This window comes from Diabrotica undecimpunctata, chromosome 2 (assembly GCF_040954645.1).
Source record: "Diabrotica undecimpunctata isolate CICGRU chromosome 2, icDiaUnde3, whole genome shotgun sequence".
In the NCBI taxonomy this organism is placed as follows: Eukaryota; Metazoa; Arthropoda; class Insecta; order Coleoptera; family Chrysomelidae; genus Diabrotica; species Diabrotica undecimpunctata.
Window position 1 is genome coordinate 124,217,471 of NC_092804.1, and position 9,051 is coordinate 124,226,521.

Consider the following 9,051-nt stretch of genomic DNA (forward strand, 5'->3'; position numbering starts at 1 on the left):
TGTTGATATTGTTTTTATTGCATATTATATTTAACGTTCATCTACGATTGGCATGCGCTGATAGAGGGTTTTAAGGTTAGTATGTTTTAGATAGGACCTGTGTACAAAAAACTTTTATTTGAAGTGAACTATACAAAACTTACTATGAAGTAAAAACTTATTAAAAATTTTTAAAAATTATTCAAAATGGATTTACAAATTTTCAGAACATTTGCGGATTGCAAACAAGGACTTGATCGACCGAGTGGCAACAACCAACTTGGTTAGTAATCAGTTATGTGGTTATGTACTATAACAAGGAAATTTATTAATAATTATTTTACACTCATTTATTATTAGTTTAATTAAATATAAATATTGTATGCACTAGTTAAATAGTTCTGTTCAGAGTGCAGCAAAAACTGTGCATTTTAGTCTGAAGTTTTCCTTTTGAGGTTATGTCTGCTTCCAATAGTAACAATTGTGATGTATTTTCACTAGATTTGGGTCGTGATGATAAAAAAAAATTGCTTGTAATGGCTGTAGAACTAAATTTCACTTGGTAGAAAAATGTTGTATACCTATGAGACAAGAGCTGTTGTATTGCAAAAATGGTTACTTACTAATGTATTTTTGTGCTACATGTAGAGACGCATTTAAATGTTCCAATATTTATTACTTTGTTACTATATTCCTTACATTCCATAGGTACTTTAGTTAATAGCTCATTACAGCCATCTTTATTTCCTGAAGTTTGGAAGGAGAGTTTTGTTGAGCCGACACTCAAATGTGATCAGAAAGAAAACATTGAAAATTATCAAAGTATATGCATTCAAGTCTTCTTCTTCTTTAAGTGCCGTCTCGCTTAAGAAGGTTAGGTATTGTTACGACAAATATGACTCATACCTAAACTGTAAACATATTTTTCTAACAAGTATTTTTTAGTAGAGTCCCCTTCGATAAAACCTGTCTGGGTTCCATGGCGTTCGAGAACGTTCAGCAAGGGTCACCGGCCGAATTCTAGGGAACTAACTCCAAACTAACGGTTATTAAATAGTCAGTCGAAAAAGAATAATTGTATCGAGTCGAGTTTGAATTGTAACGCGGGAAGTAAATGTAGTAAATAAATTATATAAATTAGAATAGTGTCAGTGAAAAATAAATTAGTGTAATCTTGTATATAACTTAAATAAAGACTCTAATAAACTAAGTGTTAGAACATGATTTTATAATAAATAAAGTTAATAAATTAGATTTATAAAAATAGTTCAGTGGTGTCTCTAAATGACTACGATTTATGAGTTCACAGTTACGAATTTAAGAAGACATCTCGAGGACAGACCTATTATCTAATTAGCTTCTACCGGAAAAAGGCTGATTTAGTCCAACGACTAAAGAACGCTTTGAAGAAAGAGGGTTTGGACCCGGAAACTTATATATTTGAAGACAAACATGCTGCTGTCATCTCGTTCGAAAGTTTCTGGTGATGTGGCCAAAGTTTCTGGTGACATCGCATTATTAGAGAACAAAGTTTCTGGTTTCTGCTAACATCTCTTTGGAAATCTCTAAAGTCACTTCTGAAATGACTGCCCTCGACGATAGACTATCTTCGTTAAAAAACCAAGTTGCTGCCGATGTTGGCCTTCGAAGAAAAGATGAAAGAGATGGAAAGGAAGATGGAGGAAACAGGGACACTAGAGAGAGGAAACAATCCAATTACAATAGAGACAAAAGAAGACGAGACGAAATGTAAGTTGGAAACACGGCCGAAATTTGAAGGAAGTGGAGGTTCTGTTCATGTTAAAGTCCCAACTTTCGACGGAAAATCGTCATGGAACAGCTACATGAAACAGTTCGAATCAGCTGCAAGAGCGAATGGATGGTCTGAAAAAGAAAAGCCTGTAAACCTGACTATCGTTCTTCGAGGAGATGCCTTAGATGTGCCTTCAGACCATAGCCGTAGAGGAGACGGATGATTTCAATGAAGAGGAACAGGAAGAGGTTAACTATGCGATATAGCCAGGAACATTTGGAGCATGTATATTAGTCGCAGCTTAAAAATTGAAGACAAAAGAGAGATGAGGCTCTTTAAGAATATGAGGTAGATATTGCCCGATTAGTACGATATGCTTATCCAACAGCTCCCGAAGACATGATGGAAAAGTTGACCGTTCAAACGTTTATTGGTGGTCTTCGTGATCATGAAATGCAGAGAACACTGCAATTAGCTCATCACAAGACGCTGGTTGATGTCTTATCCGTCGCCCTCGAATACGGGTCAGCTAGGCAGGCCTCTGGTGGCTAGAGTAAAATTGGGACTGTAAAAGAGGAAGGAGACGAAGATAAACTTGACCAGCTTGTTAATATGATGAAAAGTATTACATACAAGAAAACGAATACCATAAGATGCTGGAATTGTGGCGAAAAAGGACACGTACGAAGTTTATGTAAGCAACCTAGGTACGATGCAAATCAAGAAACTCACCATCAGGAAAACTAGAACGGATCGGCCTTAGGGGGGCAGCTTTAGAGCTGTAGAGATTTACCACCTTTAGCTTGTTTCATTGCATATTCAATTTCTTCTCGTATGTCAGGCCCAGGATCATCCTTAAATTCTTTTGGTGCTTCTGTTCTCTCTTTGTCTTCAAAAAGTTGTGCTATATATTGTGTCCATCTCTGCATTTTTTGGTTTATTTCTGTTATAAGTGCACCACTTTGAGACCTTGAAAAAGGAAAACATTTAATCACAGCAGCAATTTTAGGGTATCTACTGACAGAAGGAGAAATCTGCTTGGATACAGATGCAAGTAATGTTTGAATTGGAGGAGTGCTATCTCAGATTCAAGGAGGACAGGAACGAGTCCTTGGATATTTTAGTAAAGTTGTGACCAGAAAGGAACTTCGAAAGCGATCTATTTCAAGGAATATGTGATAAACTAGGCATGAAGAAAACAAGAACTACAGCACATCATCCGTAATCTGATGGTATGGTAGAACGGATGAATAGGACAGTTGGCAAGTATTTGACAAAGATGGTGTACCATCATCAGCGAGACTGGGACCAATATCTTTCGTTCTTCACAATGGCCTACAAATCTGCTGTTAACGAATTAACAGGCCAGACACCAGCCAGAGTCCTATTCGGTCGCGAGATGCGACTACCTTGTGATCTAGAGTTTGGGTGTCGACCTGGAGAAGATGTAGCAGGTGAAGATTATGTGATCGAATTACGAAGAAGAATGGGCGATGTACACGAGTTGGTCCGTTCCCATCTTTAGATCGCTAGCAACCGAATGAAGAAACGGTACGATACGCAAGCCGAAAAGGGGTGCTTTAAGAAGAACGACAAAGTCTGGCTCTATAATCCCAAGAAGCGAAAAGGTTGTTCTCCCAAGTTGCAGCAATTTTGGGAAGGTACATACCTCATTATCGAGAAGATCAAAGATGTCATCTACCGAATAAGCAAGATTTCGAGGAAAGCCGATAATAGTACACCATAACCGGCTGGCGTCTTTCGAAGGTGACCACGACGTAGATGAAGAAGTGGAAGTAAACCAAGTCCAAGATGTCTCTGACCTCACGTTTGAGGAATTCATGGGGGCCTATAGAGGTACCGGTAAAGCAAGGCATGGTGTTACCACCAAAGAAAAGCAAGATCTACTGGCGCTTCAATAGCTAATAATTCAATACCTAAATTTTTCGATATTTTGATAGCTAAACACCTATCTTGGTTATGCAGTGGGCTTATTTCAATCTTAGCTTGATTTTTGTGCAAAAAAAATCTACAACTACTAATGTAGTTTGCTATCAGTTTGAGCTTATGGTTGAAAGCAGGTGGATACTATATATACCGAGTTAAGTAAAGCATTCGATCGTGTTGATCATCAAATTCTTCTTGCAAAATTGCTTTGTGTGGGATTTCATGTTCAGTTTGTAGAATGGATCAAAAATTCGTTGTCAGGTCTTAGTTAAAGAGTTAAGCGTGTTAATAATCTTTAAGAGTCAATAATGGTCACCTCAGATGTTCTTCAGGGAGGACACACATTGCTTATGTCTTTCGGTAATGGTATTGTGAGCTGTTTTTTTAAGTAGTCAGTGTTTAATATTTGCTGGGAAAATGCTTCATGGGAAAATATCAATTAACGCATTATTAAAATGACTCTAGTTAAAAGAACGCATAGTAATATTATAGGAATGCATATTCGAAATGACGACGATAACAACTATTTTAGCTGTAAACGACAACTTTGAAATAACTTTGAGAGATATCTTGCAACCAACCAGGAGACAAACCCCTAACCGATGTAAAAGTATTCTGGACAAAAATTTGAGCAGTCGGATAGGCCAAGAAAGACAGTAAGGTGAGATGTAGTTTTGTTGAATATATTGTATAATAGTTGAATATATTTATCAAACAGTTGCTTATATCATTCCTTTTTAAAATACCTTTTTTGTGACTAAAACCTTTGGGTAATGCCCAAACGCGGGAAGTAAGAATAAAATATAACAAACAAAAATTCTGCCTTCCAATCACTATTAAAACGTTTTTGATAGTGATTGGTACCTTTTATTTTTTCCGCCGCACGCACTTTACGTTTTAAATATTGTTATTTTCGTTATAGCGACTCCCGCTCCGTCGCCGCATCTCCTTATACATGGAACATACACTCGAGAAGATTCGTTAACATTCGCCGAACGTCACGCGATCGGATTACCTGGAATATTTCGACCTGGGCCTGATTAGTTTTGAATTATTTCGCGATCGACTCCAGTGGCTGTCATGATCGACCGGTTGGGCACCGCTACCATAAGGGCTACAAGAATCTTACACCACATCACTATTTAACCCTAAACTGGGGAGGTAGGGTCATATTGATCCAGACAGATAAACAAACTTGTGCTTACAAGTTATTTGTTCATGCACTGCTTCGACCTCATCAGTACCTTCCTAAGATTAGATGTCATACTTACTACTAGTCAGTTGTTTTTTGTTTCCCAATATCTTCACGTACATTTGTTATAGCTGGGGCCAGTGTGACGCCATATCCCTGATAACAGTTATTTTTTACTGTCAGTGTGTAACAATAATGGCTGGATTTTGGTGTCATGGACTTATTTTTAAACCAACGGATCCGGATTTTGAGGAGATATTGAGTAAAGAACCGATGACAGTGGTGCTGAGAACATTTAAAGCGAAAATGTTCCAGATTAGGACTGACTTCTCAGCAATCAAGTGACTCTGAGCAATTTGCTGATAAAGAAGGTGACCAAAGTTTTTCTGTTGATAATACACATTTGAGCAAAGACAAAACAAGTGATGTTAAACCAAGTGAAAATTTTTCAGATTCAGTTATTCAGTTAGGATATTTTCGTGGAAAAAATCGTTACAAATTGGAACAGGAGTCATAATCTTGTTATGCATTTACCATGAGGATGTAATGAGGCGAGTACTCTAGGAGATGCAGATGGTCCTTAAAGGTGTGGCGACTATTATTTTCAGATACACTTTTTACAAAAATTATGACACACACTAACCAATAGCTACATTTATACAGAAATAAAGGGAAAGATCCGAATAGACCTTTGACCGATTGGCTGTTATCGATAAAATAGAATTTGAGGCATTCTTAGGTCTTTTACTTCTAAGTAGTATTAACAAATTTGGCCACGAATACCTTTTGTCTCTCTTTTCCACAGACGGTTTTTTACGTGATATTTTTCGGGGTACTATGAATGAGAAAAGATTTTTTTGCTTTACTTTTGTGCCTGCGATTTGATGATTAAACTTCCAGAAAATAGAGAAAACATGAAAATCCTTCTGCAGCTATTGATATTTACAGAAGATCACCAAAACTGTAAGAGATTGTACTCCATTACACATAGTGCCTGTATTGATGAAATATTAGTCGGCTTTAGAGGTCGGTGCAAATTTAAAATATACATGCTGAATAAGCCGAACAAGTGTGGCTTGAAAATAATGTATCTTATTGACGCTCGAACCAACTATCTAAAATGCTTACTTATACTGTAAAAAAATGGGTGGGTGACGTCTATTCGAATCTGATAAAAAATTTATTGTAATTACACAAATTGTTCAATCACAAATTAGTCCATTAATTTGTAATCTCACATTAATCTTAATTTTCTGAATTTTTATAGTTTCACCATGTATAATTGTGAAACATATCGATTAGTAGCTTAATTACCAAAAATATAAAATTATTAAATTAGAGCTTAATTATTAAAAATTCAAATGTTTTATATACTATGTTTTTCTATGCCAAGGCAATACACCTATTTGATGAATCGTAGCATTTTAATGAGATTATAAATATAGCTTTGCGACTAGTTTGGGACAGAGTCTATTAAAAATTTTTACCTCAACAACAACTATAATAGTCTAATAATTAAGTAGCTGTCAATAAAACTGTATTTTACTCCACGACTTCAACATTTTATTGTAACATCGTCTATCGAGAAAAAACGGACACAGGGCGTTAGAAACAATTCGAACTTATAATTACATTCGGATTGTTCACTGTCCGTGATACGCCTCTGCAGACTAATAGAGCAAAGCGACACAAATGTTACCACTGATAATTGGTTTTCCTCTATAGAGTTGTGTACCGAATTAAAGAAAAGGTTTTGATATTTGTTGAAACTTTAAAAAAAGAGAAATTGTCTTATGTTCCAACAAAGGAAAAGCAGTTGTTCTTGTATTTTCACCACACCAAGATAACAAATGCGATAACACTACAGGTAAACCAGATATTACACTGTTTTACAATTCTACCAAGAGTGGAGTGGATACATTGGACCAAAAGTGTTCCAACTCTTCATCAAATAGAAGAACACGTCGTTGGCCGATGGTCATTATTAATACACTTTTGGACATAACTACTAATAAAATAAACGCAAAAGGAGCTATTTATGTCCTAGAAATAAAGACAAGAAGACATCCATTTGCTACAATTCATGTAAAAAGCCAGTTTGTTTAAAAAAACACATTTATTATTTTCTATGTAGTATACACACCGCAAATTTTTCTTTCTAAAAACATCTTTTTACGAGATTATTCTTTTCTTGGGGTCAAAGTGACCCCAAATCCCATGCATTGTAAAATTATTTCATCTCCCCAGTTAAGGGTTAAACAAACGGTCATAGTAACTATGGTTCAATGTTGTTAGTAAATAAGCGGAAATTGGTTTCAGCATATTGCCATTGAGTGCACATTTCTCATGTACTGAAACATAATACTAGTACGGGAAATGAGTCAGTAGTCACAATCTCAAGTAGTTTTTATTTAATAAAGTTGGTAAATTTTGGGCTACCGGTTTCAAGGCTTTCAATATTTGCCCTCATCATTTGAAACATAATAATTGATCTTTAAACATACCGGCTCTAAAATAATTATTTTAGACGTGTTAACTGTACATGATCTTGCACAGAATAAAATTGAGACTGAGGTAAAAAGATTTTATCAAATATTAAATAATATTTTAGTATTGCAAATTTTGGTCCTCCCGCTCAATTTTATGCGTATCATATTGAATAAAAAGTGATGCTCTTTATATTGACTCCAGTAAAGTCTTTGTAAGGAATTTTTCGTTATAGTTGGCTTACTTTATAGTTGCCAAGCTACCTCAACTGTTCAAAATATCATCATTATGATTATGTTTTATGAGTCCCTAGTCTCTCAAAGAATTTTCTATCAGTCTTCTCTATCCATCGCCTTCCTCAAAAAATATGTACTTTCATGTCTGCCTCACCATCTTCGATGTTACCAATGAATATTTTTCTGGGTCTCTGCCCAATGGATCTATCAAAGTTTTTATTGCTGTAGAAATTATAGGAGGTCTAAGCTTAATTTGGACTGTAGCGTCATTTGAAAAAGAGAAGAAACAATGAAAGTTTTTAGTGACTATCTTTGCAACACACCCCAGAGATACCCCAAAATAAGATTCAAGAGGTCGCCCAGACGAAAAGTTGTTCAATTTTTTTTACACAATTTTTTTAAACACATTGAAACAATGAATTTTTTTGGCACATACAATTTTTTTTGTTTTCTGGGCCATTCTGAACAAAATAGGTCTGTTGTAATTTTTCTGTAAACGTGATGGTTTTCGAGTTATAAACAATTAAAAAAAAACTACGACGAAAGAGCTGTAGAGCCAAGGTTAAGGAAAAAGACATCATTAGGAGAAGGACAATTTGGATTTATGCCAGCAAGGAACATAACGGATGCCTTGTTTGTTTTCAAACAGTTGATAGAGAAATACTTAAAGTTTAAAAGAGAGCTGCACTTCTTATTTATAGATCTTTAGAAGGCGTATAGGCAAGAGCTATACATAATATAAAAGAGAAATGGATTTTTGAAGTACGTAAGGCCCGGAAAAGATAAGTAGGAGGAAGTTTACACCAAAGTAAGATCTTGTGTCGGATTGACCGAAAGTTTTTCAGTGACGGTTCGTTTGCATTAAAGTTTTTCACTAACTGTTTAATCTTTTTATGGATATACTGACAGAGAAGGTAAGAAAGGGGCGCTCCTTGGTCAAAGCTCTTTGCGGTTAATTGATATCGTGTTAATGAAGGAGAGCAAAGAAATGTTGGAGAAGAAGTTGAGAAGTTGAAAAAGGGTTATTGAAAAGGGAGAACTTAAGATTAGCAGGTCGAAAACGGAGTATCTGTGGTTGGGAATAACAAGAATGATTGTGGACATTGAATTGCTTGGGGACAACATAGGACGAGTAGGAAAATTTAAATACCTTGGCTCCTATATAACACAAAAAGGGATATTAGATAGAGAAATTGTCCACAGAATACAGGCTGGATGGTTTAACTGGAAGCGAATGAGCGGGCTACTGTCTGATCGTGAAGTGGGGCCTGTAAAAAGGGTTCAGGAAAAGAAGGAGGTAATTGAAATTAAAATGTTACGGTGGATGTTGAGTATTATTTCAGTCATTCAATCACACTCATGTCAGTAATTAGACAATTAATAGAGATCCACAAGGAAACTAAGTTCCTGTAGCTGGCTGTATACCATGTATCACAAAAAATTTGTTAAAATCCTTT